Genomic DNA, 19,662 nt, shown 5'->3' with positions numbered 1-19,662 from the left:
GATAGGAGTAGTATTGAATCTGTAAATTGCTTTGGGCAGTGTGGCCATTTTAATGATATTGATTCTTCCTATCCATGAGCATGGAATATTTTCCTATTTGTTCATGTCATCTGATTTCTTTGAGCAGTGCTTTGTAATTCTCATTGTAGAAACATTTCACCTCCCTGGTTAGCTGTATTCCTAGGTATTTTATTCTTGTTGTGGCGACTGTAAAAGGGATTCCATTCCTGATTTGACTCTCAGCTTGGCTGTTGTTTGTGTATAGGAATGCTAGTGACTTTTGTACATTGATTCTGTACCCTGAAATTTTGCTGAAGTTGTTTATCAGCTGAAGGAGCTTTGAGGCTGCGAATATGGGGTTTTCTGGATACAGAATCATGTCATCTGCAAACAGGGATAGTTTGATTTCTTCTCTTCCTATTTGGGTGCCCTTTATTTCTTTCTCTTGCCTGATTGCTCTTGCCAAGACTTCCAATACTATAATGAATAGGAGTAGTGAGAGACGGCGCCCTTCTCTTGTGCCAGTTTTCAAGGGGAATGCTTTTAGCTTTTCCCCACTTAGTATGATGTTGGCTGTGGGTTTGTCATAGCTGTCTCTTATTATTTTGAGGTATGTTCCTTCAATACGTAGTTTATTGAGAGTGTTTAACATGAAGGGATGTTGAATTTTATTGAAAGCTTTTCTGCGTCTATTGAGATAATCACGTGGTTTTTGTCTTTAGTTCTGTTTATGTGATGAATCACATTTATTGATTTGCATATGTTGAACCAACCTTGCATCCCAGGCAAGAAGCTGGCTTGATGGTGGTGGATAAGCTTTTTCATGTGCTGCTGGATTTGGTTTGCAAGTATTTTCTTGAGGATTTTTATATGAGTGTTCATCAAGGATATTGGCCTGAAGTTTTCTTTTTTTGTTGTGTCTCCGCCAGGTTTTGGTATCAGGATGATGCTGGCCTCATAGAATGAGTTGGAAAGGAGTCCTTCCTCCTTGATTTTTTAGAATCGCTTCAGTAGGAATGGTACCAGCTCTTCTTTGTACATCTGGTAGAATATGGCTGTGAATCCATCTGGTCCTGGGCTTTTTGTTGTTGTTCTCGGTAGGCTATTTATTACTGATTCCATTTTAAGCTCATTATTGGTCTGTTCAGGGAATCAGATTCTTCCTGGTTCAGTCGTGGGAGGGTGTATATGTCCAGGAATTTATCCATTTCTTCTAGGCTTTCTAGTTTGTATGCATAGAGGTGTATGTACTAGTTTCTGGTGATTATTTTTATTAAAGATGCTGTTCTTCAGGAGATGCTTAAAACACACCTCTCCAGCCCTTCTGAAGCTGGAACTTTTGGAAAAGGAAGTCTGCTAGAAAGGCTCAAGGTAGGCTTGCCAGGGACCCAGGTCACAAAAGTGGTTAAGACAGGCTGAGCTTCTTCATGCCCTTGGGACGTAAATGATTAGGCTGACATCTTTCCACCGTTTGGGAAAGTCAACACCGAAGAGATCCCCTGCCCTTCTTCTCTGGTAACTTCAAATCACCTCCCTCACCCCAGAGAGAACCAATTAGAAATAAGTGGCAGGAGAGACCACATGGGAGGCCTTAGCAGCCCTGGGGCACCATGTTACTTCGGCAAAGTCACTTCTCCCCTCTGGACCTCAGTTTTCTTAATTGCAAAAAGAGCTTGGACCTGGACCTGTGGATCTCCAAGTTCCACCTTAACACTAACATATGAAGGCTCTTCCTGCTATTTTATTTCCTCTCTTTAAAAAAAAAAATCTATTCAACCAGTGTTATTGATCATGTGCCAAATACACCAGACGTGGGAGGCAGTTAATGAGAGCTCTAAGCCAAAGTCCCTGCTGGAGGGACACCATCAACCCATGCTTGACTTCAGCGTTAGCTAAGGGCTCAGCAGCAGATGACCCAGTGGGCTGCCCCTCCCCCTCTCCCTCTTCCCAAAGGCGAGGATGCATTCATGGGGGTGAGGTGTTAGGTGGGCCTCCTTTCATGCCCTCCCCTTTGCAGTCTTCCAACCTTGCAGGAGACCCCCTTCTGCCTCTGACTGCCTACTTCATGAAAAATAATCCTTACCTTCCCTACCTTAATTGTAAGATAAATAAAATAGTAGATAACTGTACCTTGAGAGCTGACACATAAAGCTATTTTTAAAATGATAATTTAGGAAAGATATCCCCCCTATAAATAAGACTGTCATAAGCAGTGCAAGGTCAGAGATAAGCAGGTCTACGCACATTTGTGTCTTTTTTACAATGTCAGGCTTTTATTGGTGCTATTTCAATCCCAAAAGCCACGAGCTACATGGAGTTCCCAATTTTATGATCTCCGGGATTTGCTTCAAAACACTGTGGATAAGAAGCAGGTGGGGTATTGATGGCACATATCTGGTCTTGGGCTGAAAACTGTTGAAGCTGGAGATGAATACATGAGGGTTCATTATACTATTTTCTCTACTTTTGTCTATGCTTGAAAATTTTTATAATAAACAATACAATGAAAACTATCCTTTCTCTCTTCTCCTGCACACGACTCTCCCACATCTAAGGCAGTTCTCCTTAGTACTGCCCCATTCACCCGGGAGTCAGAGCCACAGGCAGGTTCTCCTTAGTACTGCCCCATTCACCCGGGAGTCAGAGCCACAGGCAGGTTCTCCTTAGTACGGCCCCATTCACCCGGGAGTCAGAGCCACAGGCAGGTTCTCCTTAGTACGGCCCCATTCACCCGGGAGTCAGAGCCACAGGCAGGCTCTCCTTAGTACTGCCCCATTCACCCGGGAGTCAGAGCCACAGGCAGGTTCTCCTTAGTACTGCCCGCTCACCCGGGAGTCAGACCCACAGGCGGGTTCTCCTTAGTACTGCCCCATTCACCCGGGAGTCAGAACCACAGGCAGGTTCTCCTTAGTACTGCCCCGCTCACCCGGGAGTCAGAGCCACAGGCAGGTTCTCCTTAGTACTGCCCCATTCACCCGGGAGTCAGAGCCACAGGCAGGTTCTCCTTAGTACTGCCCCATTCACCCGGGAGTCAGAGCCACAGCCAGGTTCTCCTAAGTACTGCCCGCTCACCCGGGAGTCAGAGCCATGGCACACAGGCTCAAGCCATCCACAAGTCAGTCAGTATTGCGAATCATATACAATACTTAATCAACATATAAGTTTCAGATTAAACGTTTCACAACAAAGTAATATTTAACATCAAGAGGAAAAAGAAATGGGAGAAAGCGTTAACAAACCAGTCGAGGGGAGTGAAGAATACAAAAGTAGTCCTAGTCTGGGTGGGGTGGTCCATCGGCCTTGCAAAGAAGAGGCTTTGAGGTGGCAGAGCCTTCGGCAGCACATGCTGAGTTGTTATCACGCAGGATTGCGAGATGGTGTCAGTTAGGACGACCCTTCGGAGCTGCTGAAGGCCTAACCTGTTATAGCCACAGAGTCCTCTGGTGAGAACTAACAGTGGAAGTGGGTGCTTATTTGTGTCCTTATCTGGTTGGATACAGTCTTTTTTTTTTTAATTTGTTTATTAAAGAAAACATCTTATCCTTGTTGGCAACGTGTCCTACAAAATATAAAATGGAGTCTTTTTCTAAGATGGAGTTAGTTATGTTAAGGGTGCTCTATGCAATGACCAATGCTACCCATTTGAGAGAAATACTCCTATTTCTACGTATAAGCAACCACTAAGGTTTGGAAATGTTAACTGTCTTGCTTGAGGTCTTGCACAGCAAATCAGAATTGAAAGACAGACCTTCCTACTCTGTAACTCATGTTCAATCCACATAGCAGCCATCTTCCCTCACTGTTAAATTTTTCTTAGGGGTGATAATAATGGTCTTGGGGTAATGTATTTACATAAATATAATATATATAATATATGTGTACATTTTTTTTGAGACGGAGTCTTGCTCTGTCACCCAGGCTGGAGAGCAGTGGTGCAATCTTGGCTCACTGCAACCTCCACCTCCTGGGTTCAAGAGATTCTCCTGCCTCAGCCTCCCAAGTAGCTGGGATTACAGGCGCCCGCCACCACACCTGGCTATTTTTTTTTTTTTTTGTACTTTTAGTAGAGGTGGGGTTTCACCATGTTGGCCAGGCTGGTCTCAAACTCCTGACTTCAGGTGATCCACCCACGTCAACCTCCCAAAGTGCTGAGATTACAGGCATGAGCCACCACACCCAGCCGTATTTATGTTTTTAAGAGTCTTAATCTTTATGACATACATAATGAACTATTTGCAGATGAAATTTTATGATCTCCAGGATTTGCTTTGAAACACTGTGGGTGAGAAGCAGGTGGGATATTGATGGCACATATCTGGCCTTGGGCTGAAAACTGTTGAAGCTGGAGATGAATATATGAGGGTTCATTATACTATTTTCTCTACTTTTGTCTATGCTTGAAAATTTTTGTAATAAACAATACAATGAAAACTATCCTTTCCCTCTTCTGCACATGAATCTCCCACATCTTTTTTCCGAGCAACAGGATTACACTTTTCTGACAACACCTAACCTCTTCTGTCATCCAAGCACCCAGGTCATAGAAGAACCAGGGGAAGGACAGCAAGAGAGGCCAGCCATTGGCAGATACAAAGTGGCAAGGAGGGCACCTGGCAGGTGATGCCTGCCACCTCCTGAGTCCTCCAAGAATAAACCCAACATTAAAATTATTTTGAGGCCGGGAGCAGTAGCTCACACCTGTAATCCCAGCACTTTGGGAGCCTGAGGCAGGCAGATCACCTGAGGTCAGGAGTTTGAGAACAGCCTGGCCAACATGGTGAAACCCTGTCTCTACTAAAAATACAAAAATTAGCTCGGCGTGGTGGCGCGTGCCTGTAATCCCAGCTACTCGGGGAGCTGAGGAAGGAGAATTGCTTCAACCTAGGAGGCAGAGATTGCAGTGAGCTGAGATCACGCCACTGCACTCCAGCCTGGGTAGCACAGAGAGACTGTCTCTCAAAATGAAATAAAAAATAAAAATAAAATAAAACAAAATAATTTGATACTTTTATTGCCTGAGACCCTTTAGGAGATAATAGGACAGTAAAAACAGCTGAGGCAGGATCCAAGAAAAGGGTAGAAGGTAGGGTTTAGGGAAGGCCAGTGCTTCCCCAGAGATGCTTGAGCAACTTTTCTTCAGGGATTAGCAAGAGTTCACTACTGGGACCTTGCCCTGATGGCTGAATGTCATGGGTTTTTGCCAGCCTACCTGGTAGAAGTTGATCTAGCCTGGGCTCAGGCAAGCTCAGAGCCTGCCTGTTCACACTAGAAAAGTGTTCAGACACCAAATGCCGGCCAGGTGCAGTGGCTCATGCCTATAATCTCAGTGGTATGGGAGGACAAGGCAGGCAGATCACTTGCACCCAGGACTTTGAGACCAGCAACATGATGAAACCCTGTGTCTACAAAAAAATTTTAAAAAATTAGCCAGGAGTGGTGGCGCATGCCTGTTGTCCCAGCTACTCAGGAGGCTGAGGTGGGAGGATCATCTGAGCCTGGGAGGTTGAGGGAGCAGTGGGACCAGGTCGCGCCACTGCACTCCAGCTTGAATGACAGAGTGAGGCCCTGTCTCACAAAAACAAAAAAGCCACAATGGCTTTTTTTAAAGAAAAAATCCACGAAAACTGTGGACCCCAATTAGGCTTAGAAAATAACAGAAGTGGGCCGGGCGCAGTGGCTCATGCCTGTAATCTCAGCGCTTTGGGAGGCCAAGGCGGGCGGATCACCTGAGGTCAGGAGTTTAAGACCAGCCTGGCCAACATGGTGAAACCCTGTCTCTACTAAAAATACAAAAATCAGCCGGGCATGGTGGCAGGCACCTGTAATCCCAGTTACTCTGGAGGCTGAAGCAAGAGAATCGCTTGAACCCAGGAGGTGGAGGTTGCAGTGAACCGAGATCACGCCACTGCACTCCAGCCTGAGAAACAGAGCGAGACTCCATCTAAAAAAAAAAAGAAGAAGAAGAAAAGAGATAAAAAAAAAGAAAATAAGAGAAGTGTAGGTCAAGAGAAGAATAGCAAAAAATGAAAGATGGTGAAACTCTTTGCGGTCAGAGGGTGATGTCACCGATGTGATACCAGAGTTTAGCAAGAGCACCAGGTTCTAGACCACAGGAGAACAGGAGAGCTTCCTACAAAATGATTTTGAACTCTGGTAGGGAAAGACATCATCAGTGAAGTTCCATGACAAACAACAGATAGGAAAAAATATGTTATAATTAATATCTTTACAAATGAATGAAAAAAGACTATCATCCCAATAGAAAAATGAAGCCTGGCACAGTGGCTCACGCCCATAATCCCAGCACCTTGGGAGGCCAAGGTCGGTGGATAACTTGAGGTCAGGAGTTCAAGAGCAGCCTGACCAACATGGTGAAAACCCTGTGTCTACTTAAAATGCAAAAATTAGCTGGGCATGGTGGTGAGCACCTGTAATTCCAGCTACTCCAGAGGCTGAAGCACGAGAATCGCCTGAACCCGGGAGGCAGAGGTTGCAGTGAGCCGAGATTGTGCCACTGCACTCCAGCCCGGATAACAGAGCAAGACTCTGTCTCAGAAAAAAAAAAAAAAAAAAAAAAAAACGCGTGGGGCAGGGGATATGAACAGATAGATTAAGAAATAAAAATAATGAGTGACCTATGAAAAGAGGCCCATCTCAGCCAGGTGCAGTGGCTCACACTTGTAATCCCAGCACTTTGGGAGGCCGAGGCGGGTGGATCACTTGAGGTCAGGAATTCAAGACCAGCCTGACCAACATGGTGAAACCCTGTCTCTACTAAAAATACAAAAAATTAGTCAGGCATGGTGGCACACGCCTGTAATCCCAGCTATTCCAGAGGCTGAGGTGAGAGAATCACTTGAACCCAGGAGATGGAGGTTGCAGTGAGCCAAGATCGTGCCATTGCACTCCAGCCTGGGTGACAGAGCGAGACTCCATCTCAAAGAAGAAAAAAAAAAAGAGGCCCATCTCATTAGTGACCAAAAGAATGCAATATAAAACATCAACGATAAATGTTTTTGGTTATACTGACAAAGATCTCTTAAAAATGGATAATACTCAATATTTGTGAGGATGTCATTACCAAGGAATAGTTGCCTTAACTAGTTCAAAGTTTGTGGAGGGCAATTTCATATAATGAAATGTAAAACATATTGGCCGGGTGCAGTGGCTCATGCCTGTAATCCCAGCACTTGGGAGGCCAAGGCAGGTTGATCACCTAAAGTTGGGAGTTTAAGACCAGCCTGGCCAACATGGTGAAATCCTGTCTCTACTAAAAATACAAAATAATCCGGGTGTGGTGGCCCATGCCTATAAACCCAGCTACTCGGGAGGCTGAGGCAGTAGAATCGCTTGAACCCGGGAGGTGGAGGTTGCAGTGAACCAACAGCACACCATTGCACTCCAGCCTAGCCAACAAGAGCGAAACTCCGTCTCAAAAATAATAATAATAATATGTAGCTTTTGACCCAGTAGTTCTAGTCCTAGGAATTTATTCTAAGGAAACACCTGGACAAGTGCCTAAGGGTGTGTATACAAGGAAGGCCGTGTTGTAATTGGAACATAATTAAAAACACCCAAATGTCCTCCATGGGGACTTCGCACTCTCCCGCTTTCTATTTGGACTTTCCAATAAACATGTAAACACGCTGACACCTGGAGTATCTGTAAACACCTCCTCCACTCCCTGTCCCCAAGTTCACTTCACTGCCAGACTTGCCGCAAGCCCTCACCTCTCAGCGCCTTGCAACCATCTCTGGTTACATCTGTGCCCATCTCTTCCATGCCACTGCTCTCACTAAGGTCATCATCATGGCCCCCAGTAGCCTGGCCTCTGTCCACGACCTCTCGGAAGCTTTTTGTTGTTGTTGTTTTGTTGTCTTGAGACAGAGTCTCGCTCTGTTGCCCAGGCTGGAGTGCAATGGTGTGGTCTCACTCACTGCAACCTTCACCTCCCAGGTTCAAGTGATTCTCCTGCCTCAGCCTCCCAAGTAGCTGGGATTACAGGCACGGACCACTACGTTCAGCTAGTTTTTGTATTTTTTTAGTAGAGCGGGTATCATCATGTTGGCCAGGCTGGTCTCAAACTCCTGACCTCAAGTGATCCACCCACCTCGCCTCCCAAAGTCCTGGGATTACAGGCATAAACCACGGCGCCGGGCCTCTCAGAAGCTTTTGACACTTACACGCTTTCTCCTTCTTAAACCACGCTTTTGCCCTGGCGGCCATGAGCCTATCCTCCCCTGTTCCCTCTCCCATCCCGGATGCTCTTCCCAGGCTCCCTCGCCACCTCTTTTCCACTGCCCAGCACCCCGCTATGGGCGTTCCTCAGGGCTCCGTCCTAGGACACCCTTCTCACTCTCCCCAGGTGGCTTCCATCACCACCTAAGGGCCCAGGGCCCCCCAGACCTGAGTCTCTCCAGAGCTCTGTCTCCAGCAGCTGAGTGGACAGCTTTGCCCGGTGTCACACACGTTTCTCAGACTCAGAACACCCAAACCTAAGCTCATATTGCCTCCACCTGCCCCTGCACCCCTCTTTCCTTCTCTTGGCCAATGGTACCACTGTTTGTCCAAAACAGCAATCGCTATTGGTTTCCCGCTGCCTTGCCATGTTCAATCCACATAAGGCCTGTCTATCCATGTGAGGCCATCCCACCCAGACCACACTGCAGCCAGAGGGTCCTTCATGGCAAGCCCACTCATGCCCCTTTGCTACTTAAAATGGGTCCAGGTTCCTTACTCCCCTTAGAATAAAGTCCAAACCCCTGACCATGGCCTCCATGCCCAGGCCCCTATCTGTGTGTCTAGCTTCCTTCTTACCACTCCCCATCTCGCCTCCAGCCCTCTCTACTAAACATCCTATCCCAAAGCCTTCCCTCTAGGTTCTCCATGGTCCTCCCCTTCTCCCACCCTCACGGTCCTGTGGGCTGTCCTACTTTCCAGAAGATGGGGAAACTGCCAGGACAAGCACTGAGTCCCTTGTACCCCTGGATGGACAAAAAGACCCACATTTCTCCAGAAGTTCATCAACACAGCAAAAAGCAAAAGAGAGAGGGGAAGAGAGAGACAGGAAAAGAGAGAGAGAAAGAAGAAGAGAGAGAGAGAGAGAGAGGGACCTCCTCCATGGCAGGAGGTCCAGGGCTATTCATTCACAGAGGTAGGCAAACCGAGACCCATCGGGCGTCAGGGCTCCTGGCTCCCCTTCCCTTGTGGGGCTGAGCTCCAGAGATTGACCCAAGGCTTGGGAAGTGGTTCCTCGGCCACTGATGACACCCACCCTGCAGACCTGTGTATTCTGTAAGGCAAGGGTCCGCTGCCTTTCAGGGAGACTAATGGGGGTGCCTTGCTCAGTCTTCTGGCTAAGAGCCATCAGTGGGCTGTGGCCTAACTGCCAGAAAATAGTGGGGAAGTTATTATAGAATTTTGACAAGATTTCAGGAAACCACAGTGAAAAGGGGAACTCCAAAATTCACACTGGAAGTTCCTCACCCTGGATCTAGCCAAGCGGATCCACCTCCTCTTCTCCGCCTTACGAAACCCAGGTCTGCTCTCCCTGAACCTATAAAATCCAGCAAACCCTGTCTTCTGAATAAGTCACAGCTCCTCTGAGTCCTGGGTCCCTGAGAGCTACATTCTGTTTATTTATTTATTTAGAGACAGGGTCTCACTCTGTTACCCAGGCTGGAGTGCAGTGGTGCAATCATGGCTCACTGCATCCTTAGCCTCCCGGCTCAAGCCATTCTCCCACCTCAGCCTCCCCAGTAGCTGGGACCACAAGTACACACCACCACATCTGGCTTATTTTTGTTTGTTTTTGTTTGCTTGTTTGTTTGTTTGTAGAGATGGGGTTTCTCCATGTTGCTCAGGCTGGTCTTGAACTCCTGGGCTCAGGTGATCCTCCCGCATCAGCCTCCCAGAGTGCTGGAATTACAGGCGTGAGCCACTGCACCCAACCCCAAGAACTACATTCTTGAGACTCTGCCAGCGTTAGAGGAACAGGCTCCAGCTCACCCCAACTCCAGGAACCCTCCCCTTATTAGGACTCACATTAGCAGGTCGGGTTGTGTCTCACTGGCCATTGGGACTGGAAACAACTCCCTTGTCTGGATGCAGGAAGCCAGACTCCATCACACCCAGGAGTTCAAGAGGCCCACAGTCTCTTCCCCTGGCTCAGCTGTGCCCAGAAAAGCCTTGGAAAACAGCCGGTTCTGTCTTCACCCTGAGACGCCTGGGCTTGCTAAGACTTAGCTGCTAGGCCTTCTGGGAAATTGCTCACTTGCCAGGGACCCCAAAGCCCTCGTCAGTTTATTCCTCCAGCCTGGAAGCCTGAGACCAGATTGTCCTTAACCTTCAGAATCCACTTACAGTGTTCACAGGAGTTCCAGAAAAGCTTGGAACCCACACTGACTAGCAATGATGAATGCCTTCTGTGAGTGCCCTAAGAACGTGGGAGGAAGCTTTCCTGCACATCAGGGAAGGGTGGGCACCCAGTGACTAGCCCATTGCTGTACCTCTAGGACTGGGAGGCCAGTATCTCTGAGGGTATGCAAGGCCATGTCCAGGTCTTCACCCCATCCCCTGTCATAGTGGCACTTAAGTGGAAGAGTCTAAGACACGGTGTCCCCACAAACAGAGGACTCCTAAGGGGTAATGGTGTCAAACCTAAAAGGCTGGCTGGGATGGTAGCTCATGCCTAAAATCCCAGCACTTTGGTGGGGCTGAGGTGGGCGGATCACTTGAGGCCAGGAGTTTGAGACCAACCTTGACGACATAGCAAGACTCTGTCTCTACAAAAAATTTAAAAGGTAACTGGGTGTTGCATGCCTGTAACTCCAGGTACTTGGGGGGCTGAGTTAGGAGGATCACTTGAACCCAGGAGTTCAAGGTTACAGTGAGCTATGATTGCACCACTGGGTGACAGAGCAAGATCCCGTCTCTGAAAATAACAACATCAACAACAAAAAGTGAAAAGGCTATTCCAATGGTTGCCATGGAATGACATTTGTGACCCGAGTAACAAACACCTAGACTTAATTCCCAACACATCTCCAGAAGTGCCTGAGTAGGTAATGATTGCCTCACTTATTCATTCATTCTTCAGCATCTATAAGCCAAGGACAGTGTTAAGTTTTCGGGAGTAGAAGTTGATGTCACAAATATGCTTGAATATAGTTCCCGTGGTTTCCCTGATGCTAAAGGCTAATGCAAGGACATCAGGACCAAGTTTAAGATTCCCAGAACCCCAAGGATAAGCAGCCACCATATCTGAGTTTCAATCATTCTTAAACGTTTTTTGTAGAGATGGGATCTCACTGTGCTGTCCAGGCTGGTCTCAAACTCTTGGCCTCATGCGATCTTCCCACCTTGGCCTTCCAAAGTGCTGGGATTACAAGTGTGAGCCACCAGGCCCAGCCCAATTCTTTAAAAAGACACCCCTTCAGATATTTTTAAACTGAATGTGAAGTGGACATTATCCCAACTTGAGGGTTGGAGAGATTAAGAAACTAGTCCAGGGTCACACAGATAAGTTTCAAAGCTGGCTTTAGATCCTGGCCCTGTCTGCCCCTAAAGCCTATGCATGCTCTTTGCCCCATGCCTCAAAGCCCTTGAGAGAAGATATTCTTAGTGCCAACCCTGGCACTTAGAAACCTTATGTGAAAAAAAAAAAGTAGGGGGGGCCTTCTCCCAGGGGCTGGGGAAGATACGGAGTGACTGCCTATGGGTACAGGATTTCCTTTCAGGGTGGTAAAAATGTTTTGGAACTAGATAGAGGCGTTGTTGCACAACATCGTGAATGTCCTAAATACCATGAATTGTGCACTTTAAAAATGGTTAATTTTCTGTTACAGGAATTTTTATCTCAATTTAAAGAAGAAATTGTAAATAAAAAGCTTCTCTTTAACAGGTTGGGCATTGTGGCTCCCACTTCTGCTAAGACAGTAAGGGATTTGGCTTTTGAGTACAGACAGCCTTCCTGTTAATTTTCCTCAATAATCTGTCTCTGGACATTTATGACACATCGATCTGAACCACTTTTCAATACCCTTGTCTGCTAATTCCATTATTTGTCAACACAGAGTCTATTTCTATTCATCATATTTTCCCTAAGTCTTAGTGTTCCAGAACATCCAGCATGAAGTTCACATATTCTCACATGACTGAATTCCACAGATTTTATTCAGGGCAAGTGAGAAAAGCAGATTCCATTGTTCTTACAGGCACCAAGGATCAGAAGTCAAAAGTCAGCTTATGGGTTCAGGCTCAGGGAATAATTCCAGGACAAAACTGCAGAGGTCGCTCGTTAGACCAGATTACATAGGGCTTTTGTTGTTGTTGTTGTTGTTGTTTCGCCTTAGCATATTACTCCATTTTTTAAAAAGTTTTCATGAACCACAGTATCTCATTCCTAGAAACCCTTACCTTCTTGCTGAAATGAGGGCATGAGCAGAGGACCGGGAATAAGAGCTATGTGACTGGGTCAGGCCAAGGCCTCTGAGCAGGAGAGGGGCAGCCAGCAACACCGTTTCCATCCTTAGCTCATCTTGACTGTCTTAGTCCATTTGGGCTGCTATGACAAAATACTATAGACTGAGTGGCTTCTAAACAACAAACATGTATTTCTAAGTCCTGATGGCAGGGAAGTCCAAGGCACCATCAGATTCAATATCGGACAGCCCACTTCCTGGTTCATAGATGGTATCTTTTCATTGTAGCCTCATGTGGTGGAAGGGACAGGAAGCTCCCTCTGGCCTCTTTTATGAGGACAGTAATCCCATTTCTGAGGGCTCAGCTCCCATAACCTAATCGCCCTCCCCAAAGTCCCCACCTCCAAGTACTATCACCTTGGGGGTTAAGCTTTCAATATACGAATTTTGGGGGGATGCACACATTCAGGCCATAGCATTGACCAAGTCACAGGAGAGTCTCAAGTCAGGAGGACTGCACAGAGAACTGCAGGAGGATCTCCTCAAGTCTCTGGCTGAGTGGTGGTATGAACACACATGAGCGGAAATGACTCAAGGCCAGGGGAAGAACCACCAGCCAGCTGGAAGCCAAACGATTTCTGGAGCACACATAAAGTCAAGATGTTTCTAGTAGCTGAGTGGAAAGACCTTACAATCACACAGGGCAGTGCCGTAGTAGTGGGAATGAGTTAACCCTGGATTAAAGGCTGCTATGGATCCACTCTAACAAAGCTTAAAAACAAGTCTCAGAAGCATCAATCAGATTCCAAGTCACTAACTGCATGCCCGAACAAAGGCCAACATCATTTAAGTGAATACAACAAATCCATCATCCAACAATATAAAACAGACACTGTCTGGCAGCCGATCAAATATTACTACACATGCAAAGAATCAGCAAGTGTGGCTCATATCCTGGGCCATACTTAAAAAACTTTCATGAACCACAGTATCTCATTCCTAGGAACCTCTACCTTCCTGGAGAAAAACTGATGAATAGAAATAGACTCGGTATTGACAAATAATGGAATTAGCAGACAAAGGTATTGAAAGAGCTATCAAAAATATGCTCCATATTTTCAAGAAGTTAGAGGAAAATGGGAACAAGATGAAAGATATGTTTTTAAAGATCCAAATGGAACTTCTAGAAATGGAAACTACAATGTCTGAGAGGAACACTAGATTGGATGGGATAAACAGCAGATTAGACATTGTAGAAGAAAAGACCAGTGAGCTTGAAGGCATAGCAATAGAAGCTACCCAAAATGAAGAATGGAGAGAAAAAAGACTGACAAAATATGAACAGATCATCAGTGAACCACTCTAACATACGTGTTATTAGAGTCACAGAAGGAGGGGAGAGAAGGGGGGCAAAATAGAAAAAATAGCTGAAGAAATAATCAGGCCACTTTTTGCTGAAAACCCTTCAGTAATTTTCCGTGTGCCTTAAAGCAGTGCCCACAGTCCTTACATTGACCTGCAAGATCCTACTAGCCTCCCTGCTGCCTCTCCAATCTCAGCTCCACCACTCACTCCACCCACTTCACTCCAGTTATGCCAGGCTTCTCTCGACTCTGTGAAATTCCTCCTCTCTTGGGCTTTCCCACATGCTGTTCCCTCTACCAGAAGGCTCTCCTGACTCTCAGTTGACTTCTACCCCTCCTTTGGATCTGAGCTAAATACCACTTCCTCAGAGAAGCCCTCCCTGACTTCCCAACCAGACATGGTCCTCTCAGCACCTTTAACACTCACACTTCTCCATGGCAGCATTTGGTACATTTCAGATGAATTAATTATGGTTTTAATCTCTTCTTCCTTAGAGTCTTGTTCATGGCCACATTCTCAGTGCTTAGCCTAGTGCCCCAGCCCCCCAGCTAGAAAGTGAAAGAGATGAAACTTCTTTGCCTTGGTTTGTCTCTCTCTTAAACTATGTTTGCAGTGGCAAGCAATTACCTGGTGGGACTTCTGCCTCCTCGGCATGGAGTGGCTGTCTCAATGCAGTCCATGGTAGCCCCTCTTCTATCTGCTGGCAAATACTGTCTTTTCTATGAGCAAATGGGCCAGGGGAGCCCTTGGAGAGGGCCACAGATATCCATCTGTATTAGTAAGAGCTCTCCAGGAAAAACAGAACCAGTGGGATTAGGGGGCAGGGGGAGAAAACTGGCTCACAGCATTATAGAGGCTGACAAGTTCAAAGTCTGCAGAGTGATGGCTGGGCGCAGTGGCTCACACCTGTAATCCCAGCACTTTGGGAGGCCGAGACTGGCTGATCACCTGAGGTCAGGAGTTCAAGGCCAGCCTGGCTAACATGGTGAAACCTGTTAACTACTAAAAATACAAAAATTAGCCAGGCGTGGTGGCAGTGCCTGCCATCTCAGCTACTCGGGAGTCTGAGGCAGGAGAATCGCTTGAACCCGGGAGGCGGAGGTTGCAGTGAGCCCAGATCACGCCACTGCACTCCAGCCTGGGCAATAAGAGCGAAACTCCATCTCAAAAACAAAACAAAACAAAACAAAACAAAAACTCTGCAGGGTGGACAGGCTGGAGACCCAGGGAAGGGCTGATGTTGCTGTTCAAGTCTGAGGTCCTGTCTTCTGACAGAATTCCTTCCTGCTCAGGGGAGGTCAGTCTTTGTTGTATTAAGACCTTCAACTGGTTGGATGAGGGGTACCTCCTTAATGGAGGGCAATCTGCTTTACTCAAATACCACTAGCCTAAATATTAATTCATCCAAAAAACACCTTTATGGAAACATTCAGAATAATGTTTGACCTGATGTCTTGGGCACTGTGACCCAGCCAAGCTGACACATAAAATTAACCCTCATACCATTTAAGAATGAATGCTTCTCTGCACAGCAAAGGAAACTATCATCAGCATGTACAGGCAACCTACAGAATGGGAGAAAAATTTTGCAATCCACCCATCTGACAAAGGTCTTATATCCAGAATCTACAAGGAATTTAAACAAATTTACAAGAAAAAAAAACAACCCCATCAAAAAGTGGGCAAAGGATATGAACAGACATTTCTCAAAAGAAGACAATTTATGAAGGCAACAAACACATGAAAAAAAGCTCATCATCACTGGTCATTAGAGAAATGCAAGTCAAAACCACAATGAGATACCATCTCACACCAGTTAGAATGGCGATTATTAAAAAGTCAAGAAACAACAGATGTTGGCAAGGCTGTGGAGAAATAGGAACGCTTTTGCACTGTTGGTGGGAGTGTAAATTAGTTCAACCATTGTGGAAGATAGTGTGGCAATTCCTCAGGGATCTAGAACCAGAAATACTATTCGACCCAGCAATCCCATTACTGGGTATATACCCAAAGGATTATAAATCATGCTGCTATAAAGACACGTGCACACATATGTTTATTGTGGCACTATTCACAATAGCAAAGACTTGGAACCAACCCAAATGCCCATCAATGATAGACTGGATAAAGAAAATGTGGCACATATACACCATGGAATACTTTGCAGCCACAAAAAAGAATGAGTTCATGTCCTTTGCAGGGACATGGATGAAGCTGGAAACCATCATTCTCAGCAAACTAACACAGGAACAGAAAACCAAACACCGCATGTTCTCACTTATAAGTGAGGGTTGAAAAATGAGAACACATGGACACAGGGAGGGGAACATCACACACTAGGGCCTGTCAGGGATTGGGGGGCAAGGGGAGGGAGAGCATTAGGACAAATACCAAATGCATGGGGGGCTTAAAACCTAGATGATGGGTTGATAGGTGCAGCAAACCACCATGGCACATGTATACCCATGTAACAAACCTGCACGTTCTGCACATGTATCCCAGAACTTAAAGTAAAATAAAAAGAAAATTAGAGCGAGGACTGCTTTATGTTAGCTTTATATATTCAGAAAAAAAAAAAAAAGAGAGAATGAATGCTTCAGACACACCCTGCCTGTGAAACCTCTCCCATCCCCATGAATGCTCCCAAAACACTTTGGGCCTTCATTATGGAAATTATACCCTGCTTGCCTCTGTCTCCCTCTATGTAAACGGAGTGAGGGGTCAATCTTACTCATTTCTGTGCCCCCAAATCACAGTAGACACAGATAAACACTTGCTAAGTTGAATGGCATGAATTAACATCAGGGCACACGCTTTGAGGAGGTCTTTCTAGACTTGCCAACCTACGCCCAGGGCTCACATTTACCTGGAGAAGCAAAGGGAAGTCAAAGGAGCCAGGTGAGGCTGGAGCGCTGGGTCCAGACCCCTTACAATGCCTTATGGAGGCTGAAGCTACTCTGTGGTGGATGCTAATGTGCCGTGTTGACTTCTGATTAACTCCAGCTCTGGGAAGGCCTCTAAGATTTCCAGTTCCTTGTGTAACAGCACATACTTTCCATGAATCCTGACCTTAGGTCTAAACCTTAATGTTATTGTGCTTTGATTATCTTACACATTCCTTCTGAATCACACATACTCTTCACCTGTGGTATATAAGCCCTGGATCTGGGAGTAATGGCACGGGATCCACCATTTGTCTTGCTGCCACCAGAGACATAAACATGGCTTCTGTTCCTAAGTGCCTATTAAATGTTTCTTTGTAAGAAACTGGATCTGTTAGCCTCTTTCTTTGGCCTCTCAGCTCCCTCAGACTTTTGGGGGTAGGCTTGCATAGACCTGCCCACAACAAAACACACCTCCCCCACCAACCCCAACTGGCTTTGGGGCCTTAACAGCTGATGGAGACACTCATTAATCCCTGCTACGCTGATTCCATGATTAAGGACACAAGCCTTCACCATAAGGCACTAGACACAGGACACGGGCTTTGGAGTCCACATAATAGGAGTTGAATACCAGCTTCTATCTTTAAAAAAAAAAAAAAAACAGAGAAAGATGAATGATACAATGGAAAAATGGCTAAGGAATGTAAGTCAAATAGCCAAAAATATGCTTAATTTCATTAGCAGTTAAAGAAATATATATTAAGCAGGACACAATTTTTCATCTAAGAGATGAACAGAAATATAAAAATGATAATAAACAATGTCAGGCGAGTCGTAAGCTGCAAGGAAACAAAAAACTCTGCACAGAGGAGCATCAGTGAAATGTGTACACCCTTTGAATGAGTAATTCCACTTCTAGGAACTTATCCTATAGAAATTTGCAAAGATATGCCTATAAGTATGTTCAAAGAAGTACCAGTTTTAAGTACATATAATTTAAAAATACTCATAAAGTGATACATGCAGCTATTTTTTAAATGGCACAGAGCCATATTATAATATAAAATGATATACAATGATATTAAGTGACCACAAGCAAGTTACAAAACATGTAATCTAATCTTTGTTTAAAAAATTAAGATAAGGCTGGGCGCAGTGACTCATACCTGTAATCCCGGCACTTTGGGAGGCCGAGGTGGGCAGATCACCTGAGGTCAGGAGTTCAAGACCAGCCTAGCCAACATGGTGAAACCCCCTCTCTACTACAAATACAAAAAATTAGCCGGGTATGGTGGAGGGCACCTGTAATCCCAGTTACTCGGGAGGCTGAGGCAGGAGAACTGCTTGAACCCAGGAGGCAGAGGTTGCGGTGAGCTGAGATTGCGCAATTGCACTCCAGCCTGGGCAACAAGAGTGAAACCCCATATCCAAAAAAAAAAAAAAAAAAAAATTAAGACAAATACGTCGAGCCTGCCGCTGCCACCATTGCCTGAAGGGAGCAAGAAGAGGCTGCAACCAGGGAGAAAACTCAGGAGAGGAGTCGACTCCCTAGCCGCAGCCGCTGCCAGAGAGGCCCACGCAACCATTTCCCCATCTCCCTGCCCCGTTCACAATGCAGCCTGCTTCTGCAAAGCAGTACGATCAATCGAAGGGACTATGTCTTCATTGAATTTTGTGTTGAAGACAGTAAAGCTGTTCATGGACATTTTGAAAAATCCAAACTTACATTCAGTTGTCTTGGAGGAAATGATCATTTTAAGCATTTAAATGAAATTGATCTTTTTCACTCTATTGATCCAAATGATCCTGAGCCTAAAAGAACGGACAGATCAATTTTATGTTGTTTATGAAAAGGGGAATCTGGCAGTCATGGCCAAGGTTAACAAAAAAAAGGGCAAAGCTTAACTGGCTTAGTGTGGACTCCAGCGATTCGAAAGACGGAAGATGATTCAGATGAAGACATGTCTAATTTTGATCATTTCTCTGAGATGATGAACAGCATGGGTGGTGGTGAGGTTATAGATTTACCAGAAGTAGATGGAGCAGATGATGACTCACAAGACAGTGATGATGAAAAACTGCTAGATCTAAAGAATATTGTCATCACTTGGATTTTGAGAAAGAAAAATAACTGCTCTGCAAGATTTCAGAATTGAAAGAACTCCTGAATTGATAGCTCCAAAGGCATGCTGTATTTGCCTACTTTAACCCATTTTTCAACCTGTTCTGTTTTTGAAAAGGCTTCACAGAGGGTTGATATGTACCACTGTATGGGGCAATTTTAAGTCAGCTAAGGCAACAACCTGATGTGTGAAGACGTCCCAGATTTCCAGGAAGCTGTTGAGGTCCTAGGCAATTGAAGCAGCAGTTGGAATAAATACAAACATCTCACCTAAGTCTCCTTTTCTTCATAGCACAGATACTGACATGATAGGAAGCTCTCAGCTTAGGGAAACAGAACTAAATTTTAGATTATAGAACATGGATTCAGAAGTGGCTGGAACAAATTGGCTGACACCTTACTGGTAACCTGCTATGCCTCTGGTGTTATCCTTCAGGATTTTTCACTAAAGTTTATTTTTCAAAAAATTTACTTCACACGATTCTATGTAAATGATCACTTGTCAGTGTTCCAGATGTATCTTAGCTAAATCTAGTGAATGCCCTGACTTAAGTGGTTTTTAAAAATTATTCATTTGGGTCGCGTGCAGTGGCTCACACCTGTAATCCCAGCACTTTGGGGGGCCAAGGCGGGCGGATCACCTGAGGTCAGGACTTCAAGACCAGCCTGGCCAACACAGGGAAACCTTGTCTCTACTAAAAGTACAAAAATTAGCTGGGCGTGGTGGCGGGTGCCTGTAATCCCAGCTACTCAGGACGCTGAGGCAGGAGAATCGCTTGAACCCGGGAGGCGGAGGTTGCAGTGAGCCGAGATCCTGCCATTGCACTCCAGCCTGGGGAACAGAGTGAGACTCTGTCTAAAAAAAGAC

At 45.6% G+C, this 19,662-nt stretch overlaps 1 protein-coding gene and 1 pseudogene across 1 annotated transcript in view; one reads left to right on the top strand and one right to left on the bottom strand.

The window, feature by feature from the left end:
• The window catches only part of FADS2 (fatty acid desaturase 2), a 116,621-nt gene that overhangs the window by 74,706 nt on the left and 22,253 nt on the right, over positions 1–19,662 (bottom strand). The window lies entirely within an intron of this gene.
• Positions 18,163–18,828, top strand: LOC107967102 (prostaglandin E synthase 3-like; annotated as a pseudogene).

Source organism: Pan troglodytes, chromosome 9, assembly GCF_028858775.2.
Source record: "Pan troglodytes isolate AG18354 chromosome 9, NHGRI_mPanTro3-v2.0_pri, whole genome shotgun sequence".
Lineage (NCBI taxonomy): Eukaryota > Metazoa > Chordata > Mammalia > Primates > Hominidae > Pan > Pan troglodytes.
The sequence above is the reverse complement of the archived record's forward strand: the minus strand, read 5'-3'. Positions and strand labels throughout refer to the sequence as shown.